Source organism: Muscardinus avellanarius, assembly GCF_963383645.1.
Source record: "Muscardinus avellanarius genome assembly, chromosome: 8".
Lineage (NCBI taxonomy): Eukaryota > Metazoa > Chordata > Mammalia > Rodentia > Gliridae > Muscardinus > Muscardinus avellanarius.
The window spans coordinates 14462396-14485404 of record NC_137794.1 but is presented as its reverse complement, the minus strand read 5'-3'; the positions used below and the strand labels follow the sequence as shown (position 1 = coordinate 14485404).

Below are 23009 nucleotides of genomic sequence, written 5' to 3'. Positions count from 1 at the left end.
GATCACATCTTGGGGGCCAGCAGGCAGTAACGTAGTGAGCCCCTGTTTCAAAGTAAAAAAATTTACCCTGTAAAATCCCAAAGTGGGAAGTCACAGGAGGGTTATCTGTGGATATGGTACTTAATAATGAGAAGGCTAAACCGGGCACAGTGGCGCACGCTCGTAATCCCTGCGTTTAGGAGGCTGAGACAGGAGGATTGTACAGATTCGAAGCCAGCCTCAGATACTTAAAGTAGTGATAAATAAATGAAAAAATAAGTGAATTATAAATAAATGAGTGATAAATGAAAAATAAAATATAAAAATAGGTCTGGGAGTATAGCCCAGAGGTAGAAAGCCCCCGGGTTCCACCCCCAGTACTACCACCACCACCACCACTACTACTACTACTACTACTACTAATAATAATAATAATAATAATAATGCAAAGAATTTACAAAACGGTGAGAAATTCCACTTTTCTTCACTTTTCTGCCTTTCATCTTTGATTGCTTCCAGAGGATCCACACTCTCCTTTATGGAAGAAATTGCCGATAAGTCACTAGTTGCTCCGGCTGCCTTTCCGTGGCTCATCATCCCTCCTGTAGACACGTGCACTCCCTGAGCCGGGCTCAGGCAGGGCCCACTCAAGGGTGCCAGCTCCAATGGGAGCGTTTCAGACACTGCGGCACCAGCTCTCGGTAGCAGATCTCCTGACCCCCATCAGATCACTGCAGAGATGACTTTCTCCCCGGGGACCAGGGAGGCAGGTGAGACGATAAGGCATCTGTCTCCATCACTCAGAGCGCTGTAAGGATGAGCTGGCGCTCTGAATGAAGAGGGAAGCCGAGGGGTGGATTCTCACAATTAAATCAAAAGCCTGTGCTCCAGGGTGTATTTCTCTCTTGAGTTGGTTTTAAACTGGGCCAACCTGCCTCCTAGCTCCTTGAATCTCTGTGTTGCTCAGAAATGGCTGTGGGAAAAATTGTGGAGCTGGAAAAAATTTATCTTTCTTTACCTCTAGAACTTTAGTGTCCCCCCCCCCCCTTTTTTTTTTTTTTTTGCGGGTCTGGGGATGGGACCCAGGGGCATTTGACCGCCGAGCTACAACCCCTGCCCTATTTTTTATTCTTTATTTTGAAACTGGGTCTCACTGAGTTGCAGAGGGCCTCACTAAGTAGCTGAGGCTGTCCAGGAACCGTGATCCTCTGGTCTCAGCCTCCCGAATGCTGGGATTACAAGCGTGAGCCACCACGGCCAGCCTTCCCCCTTTTCTTTTTAAACAACACAAAAATTTTAGGATATAGTGATGATCTTATTTATACTAAATTATAAGTGTACTTTATACCTGGTTTTCGTGTTATGTTCTTATCTTAGAATGCAATGCTATTGCTGGGGAAAGCCCACCAAGTGTTCTGTGCACGTGTGTGACTATCACTATGAATTGCATTATGATGTAGATTATAACGCACTGCTATATAAAAAAGAATATATATATATATAGTATATAAAAATGAATGCATTGGTATGAAAATATGTGTCAGGCAGTTATCAGATTAGAGGCTTTACATACATCCTTATTTTAATTCTAATATCCAGTAAAGTAGCTGTGATTAGCCACGTTTAAAATATGTGGAGGTTTAGTGGCGTTCTTAAGTTTAAGGCAGTATGGGTAGTTAATTATGGGGCTGAGGCAGCACCATGGCTTCCTGACTGGGCCTGGTAAAAGTCTGGCGTCTTCTTCCTTTCTCTAACATTGTAGACTGGGAACGGAAGCAGGTGTTCTACCTACTTCCCTGCAGTTATGCTGAGTCCTAAACCTCCGGTAAAGGGATGTGGAAGCCAGCTACTGAGTTAGGGCTCTCCAGCAAAACAGAGCCAGTTTTATAGGTTATGACACATAGACATCAGCACAGATTCATTTATTTGAAGGAATTATCTCATGAGATCGTGGGGCTGACAGATCTGAAATCTGGAAGGCAGGCCGGGAGGCTGGCAGTTTAGGTAAGACCTGGCAGTAAGCTGGGTGTGGTGGGACACGCCTGTTATCCCAGTACCTGGGAGGCTAAAACAGAAAGATCTCAGACTCATGGCCCACCTCAGCAACTTAGCGAGACTCTTTCAAAATAAAATTTAAAGTCGGGCATGGTGGCTCACGCTTGTAATCCCAGCATTCGGGAGGCTGAGACAGGAGGATCGCAGTTCACAGACAGCCTCAGCTACTTAGTGAGGCCTTCCGCAACTCAGTGAAACCCAGTTTTAAAATAAAGAATAAAAAATAGGGCAGGGGGTGTAGCTCAGAGGTCGAATGCCCCTGGGTTCCATCCCCAGACCTGCAAAATAAATAAATAAATAAATAAATAATTCAAAAAAGGATTAGGAGTATAGCTTGGAAGTAGAATGCCCCTGAGAACAGCCCATAGTACAAAATTATAAATAAGTGAATGAATGAAAGAAAGGAGAAGACTTGGTATTACAACCTTGAGTCCAGCTTTTGCAGGATATCTGGTATCAGGCTGGAAACCCAAGCAGGGTTTCTGTTGTAATCTCCAGGAAATTATTATTATCATTATTAATATTATTTGTGGTACTGGGATGGAACCCAGGAGCATTCTACCTCTAAGCTACACTGCCAGCCCTATTTTTTTTGTTTGTTTGTTTGGGTCTGGGAATGGAACCCAGGGACATTTGACCTCCAAGCTACACCCCCCTGCCCTATTTTTTTATTCTTTATTTTGAAACAGGGCCTCACTAAGTAGCTGAGGCTGTCCACGAACCGCGATCCTCCTGTCTCAGCCTCCCAAATGCTGGGATTACAAGCATGCACCACAACACACGGCTTCCAGTAAATTCATTGTTCCGGAAACTTTAGTATTTGTTCTTAAGACCTTCTACTGATTGGACGAAGCCCATCTGCACTGGGGAGGGTCAACTGCTTTACTTGAAACCTGCTGATTCGAATGTTAAACACATCTAAAAAATATCCTCAGAGCAACAGCTACCCTGATGTTATTAAATTAACTAGTGTGTCAATAAACAATGATTTTCATTCTTTAGATTGATTTTGGGGGGTGGGTACTGGGGCTTCTGGGGATTGAAACCAGAGACAGTCTACTTCTGAGCTACATTCCCAGCCCTTTTTATTTTATTTTGAAATGGGGGTCTCACAAAATTGCTGAGGCTGGCCTTGAAATTGTGATCCTCCTGTCCTAGCCTCCCAAGAACTGGGATTACAGGCATGTAACAGCACCACCTTGAATGGACTTTTGAAAGACCTGGATTGTTCACTCGCTGACTCTCCAGCTGGTCCCAGGGCTGTGGACACACATAGGCCAGTTCAAGGGGAAAATGAAGCAGGCACTCTATGGGGTGTGTGTGTGTGTGTGTGTGTCTGTGTGTGTGATATAAAATTCATCTTATTGTTTTCCGGACAGATAGCTTCAAAAGTTATCTGCCTCTTGTTATTGTTGGAGGAAGTTATTGGACCGGCTCAGAAAGCCCCTATTGAGAAAGGGAGGATTAAAAAAAAATGCAAGCAATATTTCAGGGTCAGGAGAGCAGCTGGTGGAGGGGGGGGCGGGATTGGAACTCACACCAGTCCTCAGCGCACTTCATTACCAGGAGGAGAGGCTGTGGGCTGTAACAGAGAGCTCTGCCATGGGCACGTGAAGGCGTTGGCTTTCAAAGTGCAGCAGGAACAGTTTATCTATAGCTCTCTGGCAATTAGGAAGTCAGAATAAATATGGGTATTGTTATTTTGGTGTTTTTAAGCAGAATAATGTCACGGCTCATAAAATGTGACAAGGCTAATAATAAAATAAGATGTCATGTCTGTTTGGTTTTCCAAAAATACAACTCCTACTTAAAAGGGGACCGCAGATGCTCCTGTTCTCTGTGCATAGGAGAGAAAATGACCGATAAAGACCCGAGTGGCTCAGTTACCCTCTGTTACCAGCCTGCTGTGGTCTCGGCCCTGCCGGGTGATGCCAGTGGCCGCAGCTTGTGTGAGGCGGGCTTCCTCAGGCCACGCTGCGGCAGGCTGGGCCGGAGCTGGAGGGAAAGGCAGGCCTCTTGCAGTTTGGTGTCCAGCCAGCCTTTGTAGCCAAATCACTGTGCACAGGGTGTCTGATCAGTAGAAGCCGTGCCATCTGGTCACGTCCTGGTAGGATTTGCCTGGGATCCAGTCATTTTCCTTCGGCTTCTCTCCGGCTCCCACTATGATTATGGGGCCTGACTTCCAGTCTTTTCCTCCTTTGAGGGAACTATCAGCCTCCCTCTATTCTCTCTTTTTATAGTTTCTAAAGGTTTCTCAACTCCATCATCTCCTTTCTATCGCTGACCTCGGGGATTTAGTTCAGGCTCTTGGCATTTATCGCTGGCAAGTAGAAAGCTTGGCTCCTCACAGTCCATTCTCTCTGCCGGGCACAGCCACCATCTGGCTGTAAGGGAGGTGGAATTCACTTACAGCCCTTCAGCAACACTGCAGCTCCTACAAGATCAGGTCTGGCTCCAGCCCTGCCCCAGGCCCTCCCTGAGCTCCATCTCCCCCGCCGCCTCCATCTCACCTGCGGCCACGGCCACGAGCACTTGGTGCCTCCCAGAGTGCGTTTCCCATTCCTCACCCTGGGGTCTGGTGGGATAGCAGAGGCCATCTCGCCTCCCTCCTCCCGCTGTCTTCCTGCAGTTACCTTAAACTACCTGTCTTAAAATAAGGCGGCCCTAAGCAATCAAGCAAGCACACAAGCACACCCATTCCCTTCTTCCCAGGTTCTAGAATAATTCAAAGTAGCCACGCCGGGCGTGGTGGCGCACGCTTGTAATCCCCGCACTTGGGAGGCGGAGACAGGAGGATCGCGCAGGTTCGAAGCCAGCCGCGCGTGCTGGCTTAGGAGACCCTGTTTCCAAATAATAATATAAAATAGGTCTGGGAGTGTAGCCCGGAGGTAGAAGGGCTTCCAGGAACCCCAGTACTGCCACAAAAAAAAACAATAATAAATTAATTAATTTAAAAAAAAGCAACAACAACAACAAAAAAAACAAAGTAGCCTTACAATGAAATAATGCCCCTGGAGGAAGGAGGAGAGAGAGGATTGCAGGCTGTGGTGTTTCTGTTGTTGGTAGTAACAATGATGATGATGATGAGTGTGTGTGTGTGTGTGTGTGTGTGTGTGTGTGTGTGTGTGTGTTTGGGAGGGAGAGAGAGCCAGAGAGAACACAAACACACAGATAATGTCAGGGCACTTGCCCCTGTCGGCAGAGCTCCCTCCCTGAATCTCATGCAGCTGCTGAAGCCGAGCTCCAGGCCGGGCATTCACTGAGCAGACCCTCCAGGGCCCACTCAAGAGAACTGTGATTCTAATGGACAAGAACCCGTCTCCACCCACACAGCAGTATGAAGCTCAGTCGGTAAACTCCGCTGCAAGATAGATTCTTTTCTTTTTTCAACTCAGGTTCTGACTTCTAGTCTCTTCTTTATGCCATTCCTGGTACTTCCCATTTCTTCTACCCTCAAGATGCATTAAGGTTTGGTGCCTTATGGATGCATGCCAAGATGTCAGGGGATGGGCGGGGACATCTGTGCCTCCAGTTTGCGCTCACACCCTCTGTGCTGCTCCTTAGGACTTGCAGGGGCTTCTGGCTTATCCATAGGACACAGGGGTCTTATGGAAGTTCGACTCTGTGATCTGTGCCTGGGATGTACAGGCAGCCCTTTCTCTCTGGATTCTATTCTGGGATTCAAGGAGTCTCTGCTCTAGGACCCACAGAGTTGCCTCTGCTGCCACCACCTTCTCCTCCCCCTCCTCCTCCCCCCCCTCCTCCTTCCCCTCCTTCTCCTCCTCCCACCCTCCTCCTTCTCCTCTCCCTCCTCCTCCTTCTTCTCTTCCTCCTCCTTCTCCTCCCCTCCTCCTCCTCCTCCCACCCTCCTCCTTCTCTTCCCTTTCCTCCTCCTTCCCCTCCTTCTCCTCCTCCTTCCCTTCCTTCTCCTCCTCCCACCCTCCTCCTTCTCCTCTCCCTCCTCCTCCTTCTTCTTCTCTTCCTCCTCCTTCTCCTCCCACCCTCCTCCTTCTCCTCTCCCTCCTCCTCCTCCTCCTCTTCTTCCTCCTCCTCTTCTTCCTCCTCCTTCTCCTCTCCCTCCTTCTCCTCCTCCTTCTTCTTCTCTTCCTCCTCCTTCCCCTCCTCCTTCCCCTCCTCTTACTCCTACTCCTCCCCCTCCTCCTTCCCCTCCTCCTACTCCTCCCCCCCCCCCCTTTTGGCTGGAGAGTGTCTTTTCATCCTGAGACCTCTGCCCCTTTCTGCAACTGTGACCTTAACAGATTTGGGCTTGTGGAAAATGAAAACCAGGTATCCCGCTCTCTGCTTCCACATCCTGCCCCGCCATGTGGCTTCCTGAGGGACAGAGTCAGGAAGGGAAGAGCCCAGATTACCTTGTGAAAGAAAGATCTATTGCAAAGATAGAGTGAAACCCAAGGCAGCCCTCAGTGCAGACGGCTGCGAGGCTCTGAGCCCTGGGGTTGTTCGGAAGGAGCTCAGGTGTTCTAGGACTGGCAGGTCTTGGGGAAAACCTGATTATCAGTCAAGGGCATTTGGAAGACACTTAGCATTTATTCCCTGGAGGAAAGGCTGCAGCTGGATTGGCTTGCCACCGTGCAATAAGAAACATCTCAGTTCTCCACCATGCCAGCTCAGAGGCAGCGGACCTCCCTCTGTCCAGACACTGACCCCTGGTCACAGTCAGGTGTGGCTTGGTGCAAAATCCTCTTCACCTAATATACGTGTAATTCTCGCTTTCCTTAGAATTGAGGAGGGGGGAGTGTCAAGTGCCTGAAGTTTTACAGACTTTGTTTTATTGAAATAATAATGTCTTTTTAAATGAAAAAGTAATTTAATGAAGAAAGTAATGAATTCTTTTTAAATAAAGAAGTAATCCCTTCTACTAATTTAAATATTAACTGTTTGAAGTGAGAGAATGGCTATGTAAAAGCTATTAGGGAAACCATTTTCTGTAGCCTTTTTAATGAAGACAGGTAATGGAAATGGAGGCATAAAAGAGGTATGAAGATTAAATTGCCTTGCTTACGTGCCAACGGGGAAGAAACAACAGATACAATTGCTTTTTAAAAATATTGATGTGAGCCGGGCGTGGTGGCACACGCTTGTAATCCCCGTACTTGGGAGGCTGAGACAGGAGGATCGTGCAGGTTCGAAACCAGCCTCAGTTACTTAGTGTGGCTCTCAGCAACTTAGTGAGACCATGTTTCAAAATAAAGAATAAAAAAATAGGGCAGAGGGTATAGCTCGGAGGTTGAATGTCCCTGAGTTCCATCGCTAGACTCGCAAAAAAAAAAAAAGTAATGTGTTTATTGTTGTCTACTAATTTTTTGTTGTGTCTTCAGTAATGGAGACAACAAACTTAAGAGAGAAGCAATGAATTGGAAAGATATGAAGAATTCCAAAGACCTGAAGGTTCAGCAGCCGAGCCTAGGAAGGATAGGTATGGGAACTTCATGGACCTTGTTCCTGAGAACTGTGATTAGTGTGACCAAGTTCTAGCACCTTGTCATCTCTGTGTGTTTGTCATTTCAATTTTTTTGGAGGAACAATCATACCGGCTCAGCTGCAGTCAGCCCTCTGCCCCTGGATCCAAAAAGTATGAACAGGGAGCATCACCTAGAAGCTAAAATATATTGAATACTTCCAAGACGTTGGGCACTGCTCTAAGCACATTGTGTGCCTTGCTTATTCCGCCACTATACTACCATATACTAGAAGTGCCTTCGCTTCCTGTTTCTCAGCCATGAAAACCAGAGCACAGAGAAGCCAGTTTTCCGAAGGCCGTGTGACTCTTGCCTCAGATCCAGCCTATGCCGTGGTGTGCACGTATTTTTAGCTTTCTGATTCGGCTGCACGATGGCAGCTGGGGTTTGGTCTCTGCGAAGGTCATGTGTTTATGCCCAACGCCCACACAAGCGATCATAGCTCACATCTTTCCAACAGAAGTCATGGCCACATCCTGGCTCCGAGGCGGAACTGGAGCCTCCTCTGTAGCTTAGGGAGTGGGAGAGGCCGGTGGGCGGGGTTGCCATGGGCGGGGCAGGAGCAGATCCCAGCCCCGCCCAGCTGGGCAGGTGGGGAGGCTGAGGAATCTGCCCAGTCTAGGGGCCTCCCTCCTGCCCTTCCTGGGCATTTGAAATGAGAGCTCTGGGGAACGGGGCGGCTCGAGCAGCGCTCAGGCCTCAGAAAAGTGGCCTCCCTTTGAGTTTGTCCTGACATCCACCCAACTGAAATACCCTGATGGCTGCCTTCCTTTTGTTTTCTCTTATTCTGTCTTCTCTAAGTTTCTCCTTTTTGCTTAAAGTCATCCCCTCTCCCTTGGTTACTCTCGTTGCTACTTTCCTCCACCTTTGGCCTTTCCTTTACTCTGTGAATGCAACAGCATCACCCAGCCCTCCAGTTACACCAGGGTCTCCAGACTCACAGGCCCCTTGCAGGGAGCCGGTGTCCTAAGTGCATAATGCCGGCTGGGTGAGCACTATAAGGGGGAAACGACGACTCGGCCCAGAGTTCTACTTCTCAATTGTCATGAGAAATCTAAGTTTTAACTGCGTGCCACTAATTTTCCTTTAGAAATGGGCAGGCCAAGCCGGGCGTGGTGGTGCACGCTTGTAATCCCAGCCTTCGGGAGGCTCAGACAGGAGGATCGCAGTTCGCAGACAGCCTCAACTACTCAGTGAGGCCGTCTGAGACTTAGTGAGACCCTGTTTCAAAATAAAGAATAAGCTGGGCGTGGTGGTGCACACTTGTGATCCCAGCATTCAGGAGGATGAGACCAGAGGATCACGGTTTGCAAACAGCCTCAGCTACTTAGTGAGGCCCTCTGCAACTCAGTGAGACCCTGTTTCAAAATAAAGAATAAAAAAATAAAAAAATAGGGCAGAGGGTATAGCTCGGAGGCCAAATGTCCCTGGCTTCCATCTCCAGACCCGCAAAAAAAAAAAAAAAAAAAAAAAAGAAAAAAAAAAAAGAAAGCTGGGGATGTGGGGATGGTGGCACATGCTTGTAATTCCAGCATTTGGAGGCGGAGACCAGAGGATTGCCGTTCGCAGACAGCCTCAGCTACTGAGACCCTTCACAACTCAGTGAGATCCCTTTTCAAAAATAAAAGACTAAAAATAGGACAGGGGGTGTAGCTCAGAGATAGAATGTACCTGGGTTCCGGGAAAAAAAAAAAAAAAGAATAAAAAATAGGGTAGGGCGTGTAGCTCAGAGGTCAAATGCCCCTGGGTTCCATCCCCAGACCTGCCAAAAAAAAGAAAAGAAAGAAAGAAAGAGAGAGAGAGAGAGAGAGAGAGAGAGAGAGAGAGAGAGAGAGAAAGAGAGAAATGGATGGGCAGGCCAACCACAGTGCATCTACATGATGGCTCTAGCAGTGTTCAGCAGTTTGTAAAATATTGTTTAAAGTGGTGCACTGTAATTGTTCATTCATGGTAATACATTCATATATGCACAGGACATTATTCTATCTGTTTCTTTCCCTGGATCTCCGCTTTCCCCGGTCACAGTGTTCCGTCCTGGCTCTTGAGAGGATGAGGGAGGTGAGCAGCACCTGCGTCTCCGTCCTGGCCTCTGAAGGGACTTGAGGTGACCCAGCCTATTGGACTAATTGACTTGTATGGAAAAACTACAAGTCTTATTTTTATGAATGTATATTATGCATTGGAATATATGTTTTAAACTTAATATGTAAAGAGAAATGATATTTAATTAGAAATTGGCTATTTTATCACCTCTGTTCTCTCAGTTAGATTCCAGATTCCCCCAAGGAACAAGTCTATGGGTGCTTAAGACATATATATATATATATATATATATATATATATATATATATATATATATTTTAAGACATATATATATATATATATATTTTTTTTTTTTGGTGGTACTGGGATTCCTGGAAGCCCTTCTATCTCCAGGCCACACTCCCAGACCTATTTTTAATTTTTTGAAACAGGGTCTCTTAAGCCAGCGTGGCTGGCTTCGAACCTGCACGCTCCTCCTGTCTCTGCCTCCCAAGCGCGGGGATTACAAGCGTGCGTCACCACGCCTGGTGTTAAGACATATTTTTTAATGAACTGACCTAAATGTCTACTTAAAACATAAGATTAAGTATTCTCTAGTTAAAGGAATATTATCAATATTTAAGTTTGTCTTCCTGATTTGTTTTTGTTTTGCGAGGCTATTTTCAGAGATGTGTTTGTTTTTCTCTTAGATAAATTATTTAAAATGTCCTTCCCCTGAAAAGACTATTTGTAAATATTCAAATGTAAACTAGTTCTTGATGTCTCTTTCTATGCCTTTAACATGATTGAGTTGAGGTGGGCTTACAAAAAATGATGTTTGTGAAGAGTTTGAAAGATTTTTACAATAATTTGGCATCTAGATATTTACTGTGGTCTTCCTTTTATTTGTGATCTACTGGGGGATATGTTGTAGTAAAGAGGTACATACGACCAAAGAATCTTTTTTGTGTATATGTGGTACTGGAGGTGGAACCCAGGGGCTTCTCTACCTCAGGGCTATACTCCCAGACCTATTTTATACTTTATTTGGAAACAGGGTCTCACTCAGTTGCTGAGAGCCTCACTAAGTAGCTGAGGCTGGCTTTGAACCTGTGCGATCCTCCTGTCTCAGCCTCCCAAGCGCTGGGATTACAAGCGTGTGCCACCATGCCCTGCTTTACGACCAAAGAATCTTAAGAGTTGGAAGAGGCCCTGGAAGAAGGAAAGGCCTGATCTCTTGGCGTAGGAAGGCGGAGGGCGTCCTCCCAACAAAGCTGACCCTTTAACACCACAGGCATTAAGGGCACCGACCACCCCACCCCATAGTCAAAAATTTGCATGTGCCGGGCTTGGTGGTGCACACTTGTTATCCCAGCATTTGGGAGACCCAGACTAGAGGATCACGGTTTGCAAACAGCCTAAACTACTTAGTGAGGCCTTCTGCAACTTAGTGAAACACTGTTTCAAATTAAAGAATAAAAAATAGGGCAGGGGACAAGTAACTTGGAGGTCGAATACCCCTGGGTCCCATCCCCAGACCCGCAAAAAAAAAAAAAAAAAAAAAAAATTTTTGCATGTAACTTTTGACCCCCCCCCCAAATTTGCTACTAATAGCCTGCTGTAGACTACACATAACATAAACAATCTATTATCATATATATGTGTGTGTGTGTGTGTGTGTGTGTGTGTGTGTGTGGTAATGGAGGTGGAACCCAAGGACTTTTCTACCTCCGGGTTATTCTCCCAGACCTATTTTATACTTAATTTGGAAACAGTCTCACTAAGTTGCTGAGAGCCTCACTAAGTAGCTGAGGCTGGCTTCGAACCTGTGTGATCCTCCTGTCTCAGCCTCCCAAGCGCGGGGATTACAAGCGTGCGCCACCACGCCTGGCTTGCATACATTTTATGTAATTTGTATTGTATGTGCTGAAAAATACATGAGAGATCACGATTTACTGTGGTAAGCCATTTGCTGGAGAGTCCAGCTGCTCACACAGAGAGGATGTGGAGGTGATTAGCATCCCAATGTGTTTTGAGCAGATACGTGGATGCCCACGATACCTGAGCTCACTGCAGTAGCAACAGGAGGTGGCTATGAAATTTTTACAGTACTTCTTAGAATGTACTGCAGTTTGCTGGGTGTGGTGCTGACACCAGAGGATCATGGTTCGCGGACAGCCTCCAGCTCTGTAGTGAGATCCTTTGCGACTCAGTGAGACCCTGTTTCAAAAAATAAAAAGGTTGGCTGGGCGTGGTGGCGCACGCTTGTAATCCCCGCGCTTGGGAGGCAGAGACAGGAGGATCCTGCAGGTTCAAAGCCAGCCGTGCATGCTGGTTTAGGAGACCCTGTTTCCAAATAAAAATGTAAAAATAGGTCTGAGAGTATAGCCCAGAGGTAGAAGGGCTTCCAGGAGTTCAAAGCCAGCCGTGCATGCTGGTTTAGGAGACCCTGTTTCCAAATAAAAATGTAAAAATAGGTCTGAGAGTGTAGCCCAGAGGTAGAAGGGCTTCCAGGAACCCCAGTACCACAAATAAATAAATAAATAAATAAATAAATAAATAAATAAATAGATTAAAAATTGGGCTGGGGTATAGCTCAGAGGTATGATGCCCCTGGGTTCCATACCAGGGGCATCTGGTATGGAAAAAAATAAAAAGAACATACCACAGTTAATTCTATGCAGTTATGATTTCACACTGCATCTTTATGTTTACACTTATGTTACTGCTGCCATATATGGTTATATGTAGTATACCATATTTTGATAATTTTTTGATTTTTGTGGTACTGGGGATTAAACTCAGGGCCATTCTACCTCCATGCTATACCCTCAGCCTATTATTTATTCTTTATTTTGAAACAGGGTCTCAGCTGTGAAGGGCCTCATTAAGCTGAGGTTGGCCGCAAACATGTGATCCTCCTGTCTCAGCCTCCCAAGTACTGGGATTACAAGTGTGCACAACCCTGCCCAGCACATTTTTATTTATTATTTATTTATTTATTTATTTATTTATTTATTTATTTATTTTTGGCGGTACTGGGGATGGAACTCAGGGGCATTGTGGCATTGTACCTTAGAGTGACACTTCCAGCCCTTTTTTTTTTTTAAGTCGGGCTTTTTTTTTTTTTTTTTTGTGGTAATGGGGTTCCTGGAAACCCTTCTACCTCTAGGCTACACTCCCAGACCTATTTTTATACTTATTTATTTGGAAACAGGGTCTCTTAAACCAGCATGGCTGGCTTCAAACCTGCGTGATCCTCTGCCTCCCAAGCCGGGGGGGGGGGGGGGTGTGGAGATATGATATTACCAGCGTGTGCCACCACGCCCGGCTGTTTTGTTTTTAAAACAGGGTCTCACTGAGTTGTGAAGGGCTTCGCTAAGTAGCCGAAATCGTCCACGAACCACCGCCTCCTGAATGCTGGGATCATAGGCATATGCCACCATGCCCGGCCTAAATTTTAACATTTTAACATTTAACAACAGATGGGTATATACTTTATGGTAGACAGTGATAAAATAAACTACTATCTATCTAAACTACTATCTATCTATCTATCTATCTATATATATGCACACACACACACACACACATGCCTGGCTCTATCTACATATATTTTATTCATTTACAATATACCTAACTTAAAAAAAATGTTTTCCAAGCCGGGCCTGGTGGCGCACACTTGTAATCCCAGCATTTGGGAGGCCGAGACCGGAGGATCCTGGACAGCCTCAGCTACTTAGTGAGGCCCTTTGCAATTCAATGATACCCTGTTTCAAAATAAAGAACAAAAAATAGGGCAGGGAGTGTAGCTTGGAAGTCCAATGCCCCTGGGTTCCATCCCTGGACCCGCAAAAAATAAAATAAAAGTTTTCCATATTTATAAACTCCACAGTTTCTTGGAGCTTTTTCAAATGGTTGCAAATTTCTCTCCAAAAGATGTATGTAAAAGTGGACCCACTCGTTCCAACCTATAGTTGTGTATTTTTGACTAGTTTTTAAATTGTGAACTGAAAATGGCCTGACTCTTAGTCATTTCCACACTTTGGGCCTAGTACTGAACCCAGGACAAGTCGAATCCTTTGGGGCTGTCCCAGTATGCGTAAGACCTTTGAGGGCGATGTGCATGTTAGATGTTCCTCCAGCACCTGGGACCACATCTCAGGGCACCAGTACAATGTCGTTAGAGCGTAGGCTTCGGAGTCCAAAGGACCCATGTGGAAATCTTGGCTTCACCTTCTACTGACAGATGGATATGAACAAATTAACCTCCCCAAAATCTGTTTATTGAATTGCAGTGAGCGTTAAGTAAGACAGTGAGTGAAAAGCTTTGTCTGGTCCAGATGACTAAAGTCTTTGAACAATGATGGGTCTTCTGGATGGCGTATACTGATTCATCTGGAAGAAAGGCAGTCTTGTAGATGGTCTTAGTGCTAAGAGGAGATTGCCAGGAATTTGAAGTCATGGTCCTGCTGGGAACTGAATCAATATGCCACAGATATATCTGCCTTCCCATGGTTACTGCGGCACTCTTCATGATAGCCAACATGTGGAATCAGCCTAACTCTCATCAGTAGATGGATGAAGAAGGAAAATGTGGCTTTTTGCACAACGAAATGTGTTTTAGCCTTCAAAAAGAGTGGGGGAGCCGGGCGTGGTGGCGCACGCTTGTAATCCCCGCGCTTGGGCGGCGGAGACAGGAGGAGCGTGCAGGTTCGAAGCCAGCCACGCTGGCTTAAGAGACCCTGTTTCAAAAAATTAAAAATAGGTCTGGGAGTGTGGCCTGGAGGTAGAAGGGCTTCCAGGAACCCTAGTACCACCAAAAAAATAAAATAAAATAAAATAAAATAAAATAAAATAAAATAAAATAAAAGGGGGAAGGCCGAGTGTGGTGGTGCCTGCTTGTAATCCCAGTACTTGGGAGGCTGAGACAGGAGGAACAAGAGTTCCTGGCCAACCTCAGCTATTTAGTGAAGGCCCTCTGCCCCTTAGTGAGACCCTGTTTCAAAATAAAGAATAAAAAATAGGGCTGGAGGTGTAGCTCAGAGGTAGAATGCCCCTGGGTTCCATCCCCAGTACCTCAAAAAAAAAAAAAATAAATAAAAATAAAAATAAAGAAGGATTTTTTTCTACTTAGCTTGCATGTCTGTGGGCGAGGCCAGGCAGCTAAGGGAAAACGATGCTGGAAAACCTCTCCCTTCTGTGTCTAGCAGCAAGCTTAGTATCTCCGGGATCACAGCATCGAGGAATACCCCAACCGACGCACAGTCATTATGCCCTGGAAAGAATTTGCGTCCCAAATTTCAGTGTTCTTTTACCGTCTGCCGCGCTAGGTCTCTTTACCTACAAAGAAACCTTTGGCTTCCGTGGCTCTTCCCTCCAAGCCTCCTCCCTTGAGTCAGAACCAAACACTAACCTTTCAGCTTCCTGTCCATCTGATTTCCCCTTCCTCTCCAGCTCCGCCCTGGCTTTCAGACCCCTCAGAGTTAAAGGCTCCTGGGAATCTTCCCAAAAAGAAGGACTGACAGCCAGGGGAGGCTCCGCCAAACCAGACCACCGCTCTCATTACCATAAGTTGCTTTCCAGGCAAAAGCCTAATAATGAGCTATTTATTTGATGAAATACTTGAGCCGGGCGTGGTGGCGCACTTGTAGTCCCAGTACTTGGGAGGCTGAGACAGGATTGCGCAGGTTTGAAGCCAGCCTCAGCTACTTAGTGAGGCTCTCAGCAACTTAGTGAGACCGTTCCAAATAAAATTGAAAATAGGTCTGGTAGAAAGCTTCTGAGTTCCATCCCCACCACAAAAAAAAAAAAAAAAAAAAAAAGAAAAAGAAAAAAAAAAGAAACACTTGAGTTGTTCAACTGGTTTTGAAATTTTTAATTTTGTATTTGGTACTGGGGATTGAACCCAGGGGCATTCTACCTCTGAGCTACAATTCTCAGCCCTCTTTTAAAATTTTGAAGTAGGGTCTCAATAGGGTCTTCTTAAGATACTGAGGGTCTGCTGGGCATGGTGGCGCAAGCTTGTAATCCCAGCATCTGGGAGGCTGTGGCAGGAGGATCACAGTTTGAAGACAGCCTCAGCTACTTAGTGAGGCTCTTTGCAAATCAATGAAACCCTGTTTCAAAATAAAGAATAATAATACCGCAAAAAAAGAGGGTCAGCTAAGGCTGACCTTGAAACTGTGATCCTCTTGTTTTAGCCTCCCAAGTATTAGAATTACAGGTGTCCACTGTTGCTCTTGTCTTGGTTTTGCAAAATTTTTAACTATAGCAAGCGCAAGCTCTCTGATATTTACTCTATGCTATTTTATCTTCAAGGGGTTAAACATATTTTCTTGTATTCCCTTAACTATTTTCTTTTGTACCTATTTATTTGTGGTAGAGGTTGATCTCTAAAATCAAATAATGTGCCTCTAAAATCAGATAATGTACAAGAGTATATTATTAATAAGCAAATAAATAATCAAATATATAAAACACTAGTATGTAAGGATAGAATTGGGCCATACAGTGTATTTTTATGTGATACATAAGAAGTTAGAATTTGTGGTTAACCTATTGAAGGGAATTTTTTTTAATTTTTATTTATTGCGGGTCTGGGGATGGAACCCAGAGGCATTAGACCTCCGAGCTACACCTCCTGCCCAATTTTTTATTCTTTATTTTGAAACAGGGTCTCACTGAGTTGCAGAGGGCCTAAGTAGCTGAGGCTGCGAACCGCGATCCTCCGGTTTCAGCCTCCCAAATGCTGGGATTACAAGCGTGGGCCACCATGCCCGGCTTTGAAGGGGATTTTAAACAAAATTAGATATTCAGGTTTTTTTTTTTTAATTTTCATGCCTTTTTGTTATATAAAATGTAAACATCATGTGATAATGAACCTATTTTGTGTTTGCCAGATTGTTCTTTAATAACACAAAGAACTTCTTTTATAGCCTTCTGTCTAAAATTATGCTTGGGACAGAGGCTTTAGAAGATTACTTTCAGCCGGGCGTGGTGGCGCACGCTTGTAATCCCAGCATTCCGGAGGCTGAGACAGGAGGATCACGGTTCAAGACAGCCTCAGCTACTTAGAGAGGCCCTCTGCAACTTAGTGGGACCCTGTTTCAAAATAAAGAATAAGTAGCTGGGCATGGTGGCGCACGTTTGTAATCTCCGCACTTGGGAGGTAGAGACAGGAGGATCACGCAGGTTCGAAGCCAGCCGTGCTGGCTTAAGAGAACCTGTTTAAAAAAAAAAAAAGTATAAAATAGGTCTGGGAGTATAACCCAGAAATAGAAGGGTTTCCAGGAACCCCAGTTAAAAAAAAAAAGAATAAGTAGCTGGGTGTGGTGTGGCGTATGCTTGTAATCCCAGCGCTTGGGAGGCTGAGACAGGAGGACCACACAGCTTTTGTTTGTTTGTGTGGTTTTTTTTTTTTTTTTTGGTGGTACTGGGGATGGAACCCAGGGCCTTCTACCTCTGGGCTACACTCCCAGACCTATTTTTTTTTATATTTTATTTGGAAACAGGGTCTCTTAAGAGGATCACACAGGTTTGAAGCCAGCCTCAGCTACTTAGTGAGGCTCTCAGGAACTTATTGAGACCCTGTTTCCAAATAAAGTATAAAATAGGGCTGAAAGAATATAGCCGGAGGTAGAAAAGCCTCTGGGTTTCTACCCCAGTACCACACACACACACACACACACACACACACACACACACACAGAGATTGCTTTCAGTGGCTTGTTGACAGAGACCAGTGCTTCTGCTGCCTCTCTGTGTGAACAAATGCCATGAGAAATTATTGAGATGTACTATCACCGCTTCTTTTCAATCTGGGAATGTTGATTTGTGAGGACAGGCTAGATGAAGCAACTCTTTTTTTTTTTTTTTTTTGATGCTGGGATTGAACCCAGGGGAATTCTACTTCTAAGCTACACCCTCAATCCTATCTTTTATTCTTAATTTTTGAAACAGGGTCTCACTAAGTTGTGGGGGGCCTCACTAAGTAGCTGAGGATGGCAGCCAACCTGTGATCCTCTTGTCTCGGCCTCCCAAGTACTGAGATTACAAGCATGTGCCACCATGCCCAGTTTGCTAAGCAACGCTTAAAAAAAATTTTTTTTTTAGTTTCCTCTTCATCTTCTCTTAAAACATATTAACATTTATAGAAAAGTTGAAAGAGTATTCCAATGAACACTTTTTGTTATTCTATTTTCATATTTACTCATTCTCTCTGTTTTTATTCATACAATTGAAAATAAGTGGAGACATCAAGAGTTCCTTCAGCTTGTATCTCTTGAGGATAAGGACATTTTCTTGTATTGCTACAATACTATTTTCATACCTTAGAGAATTAAGTTATTTTCTGACATCTAACAAACAATCCATGGCCCATGTTCAGATTTTCCAAATTGTCTCTAAGATGTCTTTTTAGCCTAAAAAAATACAGAATACAATCAAGGTTCATAATTTGTTTTGTTCATTTTATCTTTTTAAATCTAGATTAGTTCTTTTTTTTTTTTTTAATGTCTCATGCCATTGACCTTTTTTTGTAAAATTGAGGACAGTTATCATGTAGCACTATTCCACAATCAGGATTTGTCTAATTCTTTCCGTGTGTGTGTGTGTGTGTGTGTGTGTGTGTGTGTGTGTGTGTGTTGGTACATTTCTTTTGAAATATACAAACGAAATTGCGTGTAAATGATACGCACACGGGCTTGTGAGAGCGTACTCTTGATCCTCTGGGGTTCTAAAAGTCTGGCCATTTCTCAGCTCCTGGCCTCTGTCGTTTCTCTACGGCCTTTAGAGATGCTGAGTGCCAAGGCAGTTTCCGGGCATTTCCTACAGATCATGGTGCTAGGGCTGGGCGCTGTCCAATTGAGGCGGCTCCATTGTGCTTATCTCAGGTTCCCCACGGGTTTCAATTAAAGAAGCTATTGTTCAGTTCTTATTCTAAAAATGTTGCATTATGTAATTATCCTGGCTGCAGGAGGTTTAGGTGGTTTGTATACCAAGTGAGTCCATGGGCTATTAGGAAAGTCAGCTTGCTTCCAGCGATCTAATTCAGTTGTTAAAACTGCTTTAATAACTAGTTGTAGAAGATGCCATGCAGGGTTTCTCTTTCTTTCTTTCCTTCCTTTTATTTTTTATTTTTTTGGTTTCTCACAACCTGGTGGTGTTTTTGGTTGTAGAGACAACATGAATCCAGAGGTCCCTTATTTAAAAAGAAGCCGGACATGATAGCACACTTTTTTTTTTTTCGAGTCTGTGGATGGAACCCAGGGGCATTCGACCTCTGAGCCACACCCCCTGTTCTATTTTTTATTTTATTTTATTATTTTGTGGTACTGGGGTTTCTGGAAGCCCTTCTACCTCCCAGACCATATATATATATATATATATATATATATTTTTTTTTTTTTTTTTTTTTTTTTTTTTTTTGGTGGTACTGGGGGTGGAACCCAAAGGCTACCTCCGGGCTATACTCCCAGACCTTTTTTATATTTTATTTGGAAACAGGGTCTCAATAAGTTGCTGAAAGCCTTACTAAGTAGCTGAGGCCCACTTCGAACCTGTGCGATCCTCCTTTCTCAGCCTCCCAAGCGCGGGGATTACAAGCATGCGCCACCACGCCCGGCTATTTTTTATATTTTTTTATTTGGAAACAGGGTCTCTTAAACCAACGCGACTGGCTTCGAACCTGTGCAATCCTCCTGTCTCTGCCTCCCAAGCGCGGGGATTACAAGTGTGCGCCACCACGCCCGGCTATTCTTTATTTTGAAACAGGGTCTCACTAAGTTGTGGAGAGCCTCACTAAGTAGCTGAAGCTGTCCTCGAACCGAGATCCTCCTGTCTCAGCCTCCCAAATGCTAGGATTACAAGCGTTCGCCGCCACCATGCCCAGCTCCACACACTTGTAATCTCAGCATTTGGGAGGCTGAGATGGGAGGAATGCGGTTCGAGGACAGCCTCAGCTAGTGAGGCCCTTTGCAACTCAGTGAGGCCCTGTTTCAAAGAATAAAAAATAGGGCCGGGGGTGTAGCTCAGAGGTAAACTGCCCCTGGGTTCCATCCCCAGTATGGCCAAAAGAAAAAAAAAAAGAGGCCAAAGGTTAAAAATATTATGAGCAATGACGGGGCCCACTTAGTCTTCACAGCCCTAATCGCCCTTCCTGCTCTTTGGTAGAAGAGCTCTATCCTATTTTTCTTGCTTTCAGCCTGTGCTAAGTGGTGCTGACAAAGGAGGGTGTGAATTGGAGCCTTAACCTGGGGTCAGCGGGTGAGCCGGGCAGAGCGTTGAATGAAATCCTAGGTAGAGTTTACGTGTAGCTTATTTGCTTTGTTTTAGAGAGGGCTTTCCATAGATATCATTAACTTTTCTGGGCTGTCCATAACCCCAAACAGTTAAAATACTAGCTTACATAGTTGTTTCTTTTATAGGGCCTTTGATATTTTCTCTGGACATTTCTTTTAGGTAATCTTTTTTTGTGTATTCGTATTCATTTTGAATTAAAAAATTATAAGAAATACAATTAAATGTGTTCATAATCTTGGCCATTACCCAGAGCTGATCAGACCCTTTAAAAGAAGTCATCCTGTATCAGTTTTTTCCTCCTTGCTAAATGAAGATCAATACTGTTTAATTGCTGTGGACAGCATAAGCACATCATATCGATATACTATCATTTATCTAGCCAATTCCCTATTGATGGTCATAGATATTTGTATTGTAACAGGAATTAAACCTTAGGTAGTAGCCGGGCATGGCGGCGCACTTTTGTAATCCCAGTACTTGGGAGCCTGAGGCAGGAGGATCGCAGTTCATGGCTGGCTTCAGCTACTTGGTGAGGCTCTCAGTAACTTAGTGAGACCTTGTTTCAAAATAAAGAAAAAAAAAAATAGGGCTGGGGGTGTAGCTCAGAGGTAGAATGCCCCTGGGTTCCATCCCCAGTGCCGCAAAACAAACAAAAAAACCAAAAAATCTTAGGCAGGAAAGTGTAGAGTAAGAGGTGGGAACCGGGGTTTGTCTTGTTGCAGGGGATAGGTTGGTGGGGGGAAAGGTGTGTGGTGTGAAATAATCCCCCACCCACCAGACACACAGAGACAAACAGAAAAACCGTGGATTCTTGTCCTAAGCTAAGAATAAGTATTCATCGCTTGGACAGCTGCTGCAGATTTAAAGAAGTTTATTAAAAAGATAGAAATATAGAGATAGTTAAAGCCCTGTGCTGGAGCAGACACAGGGGGGCAATTCGAATGAAAATGCCAAAGAACTCCAGTTTACTGAGTTTTTATCCTGTCTAAGTCCGAGGAAGGTCCTTTGATCTGTAGATATGCTAGCCTTATCTCTAGCCCAGTCTCTGCCGTTTCCAGGAGGATTTGCCCTGGAAGGTGGGGCTGTCCTGCCTTCAAACACAGTCCTCTACACCTCTTGTTCCATCCCCCGAGATGTGTGAAATTGTTTCTCCCGGCATCTGGGATTTCTTCAGATTTCCCTTAGGCCATTTGTTTCTCTTTCAGAAATGTAAAGAAGCCTCTCAGGCTTCCTTTCCTTCCCTTTAGAAATGTAAATTACAAGTCCCTCCTTTCTGCTAGCCCTGGCCTTCTTAGTATAAAGGATATATTTTTTAAAATTGGAACTCTTTTCCCAATACTTATACCTTAATACATTTCAAACCCTCTTCCCAATACCAGTACAGTCTGACCGCAGGACCGCTCTTCCTTTGTGCCCCCCAACAAGCCCTGCATCAAGGCTCTGGACTTGGTGTCCAAACAACGTGTTACTTTTCCCAGACAGAGCAAACAAAATAGAAATCGAATAGTACTCTCACATTTTCCCCTCTAACCCCCGTGATTGTGACATGATTTGAGGAGTCACTGCAAATCAATAAAGAATATAATTGTTTTATAGGAGCCATTCACCTCACAGTGGCTTCATTTAAATCCATCCCTATTTTCAGGGAAGGGTCAAATTTTGTATAATTTTGATTATATTTTTAAAAAGTGATTATGTCTTTTTTGTGGAAAATATCTAATACTATGATTGTTTAATTGCTATATGAATTTCTTGTGTGGAAAAATCTGATACTATAATTGTTTAATTGCTTGAACCATTTATAAACACGTATGATCTCTCTCTCTCTCTCTCTCTCTCTCTAGTGGTATATGTGTGTGGTGTTTGTATTTTCCGATGATAAGTTGCTGAAAGAGGTGTTGCTAATTGTCTTTTCTTCCTTTTCTCACTTTATCTGTTTACCCTGACCGGCTTAGAGGCTGCACCAGTCAACACCCTTGGGTCTGGGGGTAGCAACTGTTCCCATCTGGCTACATGTGATTAATAGTGTTTATGTCAAGGTATAAATCACATTTTGCTGGTCCATCAGCTGAGACTCTGGCCATTTAAAAAATGTACTCTGCAAAAATCAATAATCGTTGGTTTGGGGAAAGGAGCAGTTTTTAACAGTTATTCCCCAAGTCTGTAAAGATAAACAATTAAATGACTATCCTCGCTAAAATGGTGCAAGCAACAAGAAACACAATCTCGAAAGATAAAGGATGACCTTAACTAAGGACAGGTAGGAAGTCATTTTAGGGAAGACAGAGGCAACCGAAGAAACCCAATGCCCTTTTAAAAGTCTTTAAGAATGTCACCCTTTCCCACAGATCCAGACAATGACAATACCTCAGAGAGCTCAGGATGACTTTCAGAAAAGCAAGGGAAATGAAGTGGACTGATACTACCACACTGTGATGGACTTAATGCCACTTAGAACTCTCGGTGGACTGTAGCTACAACGCAGAAAATCAGTTTTATTTACCAATTTGCCTCAAGTTTGCTTAATGCTTTATTGTCACTAGGAAAGACTATAGAATCTTAAGTAAATAAATTAGCCAAGGTGATGAAATTTCTTGTAAAATAAAACGGAAGAGTGTCTTTTGCGGGGGGGGGGGTTGGGGGGGGGTTGGGAAGGAGACCAGAACCGAAGACAAATCTTACATGCTAAACTTGGGGGGAAATATTATGCGTACTTTTTATTTTATTTATTTTATTTATTTTTTATTTTTAGCGGTACTGGGGATGGAACCCAGGGGCATTCTACCTCAGAGCTACACTCTCAGCCCTATTTTTTTAATTCTTTATTTTGAAACAGGGTCTCACTGAGTTGCAGAGGGCCTCACTAAGTAGCTGAGGCTGGCCGTGAACCGCGATCCTCCTGTCTCAGCCTCCCGAATGCTGGGATTACAAGCGTGCGACACCATGCCCATCTTTATGAGCACTTTTTAAAGGATGGAGTTGACCCCGTGGAGCTGCGTGCTTGACGGATGGAAGGGAGGTGCGGACGGGAGTCCTGGCTCATTTGTAGTTAGTTTCTCGTGCCCTGTTTGAGGGCTTGGGATGTGGCTCACACAGCCTGTTTGTGATGCGGTTGCCGTCGCCTTTGTGTGCAGCCCAATGTTTTTGCCTCAAATTGGAGCATGCCTCGCT

At 44.4% G+C, this 23009-nt stretch overlaps 1 protein-coding gene and 1 pseudogene across 5 annotated transcripts in view; both read left to right on the top strand.

Annotated features, from left to right (window-relative positions):
* DST (dystonin) overlaps positions 1–23009 on the top strand; it is a gene marked incomplete at both ends in the record, with an annotated part of 523923 nt that overhangs the window by 106130 nt on the left and 394784 nt on the right. The gene's annotated exons all lie outside the window — the stretch shown is intronic.
* LOC308266359 (ATP-dependent 6-phosphofructokinase, muscle type-like) overlaps positions 1–23009 on the top strand; it is a 29388-nt pseudogene that overhangs the window by 6248 nt on the left and 131 nt on the right. Inside the window, exons 2-5 of the transcript in view lie at positions 660–749; positions 3882–4041; positions 7374–7471; positions 7773–7849. The product of the transcript in view is annotated as an ATP-dependent 6-phosphofructokinase, muscle type-like (transcript). The remainder of the gene's footprint in view (positions 1–659; positions 750–3881; positions 4042–7373; positions 7472–7772; positions 7850–23009) is intronic.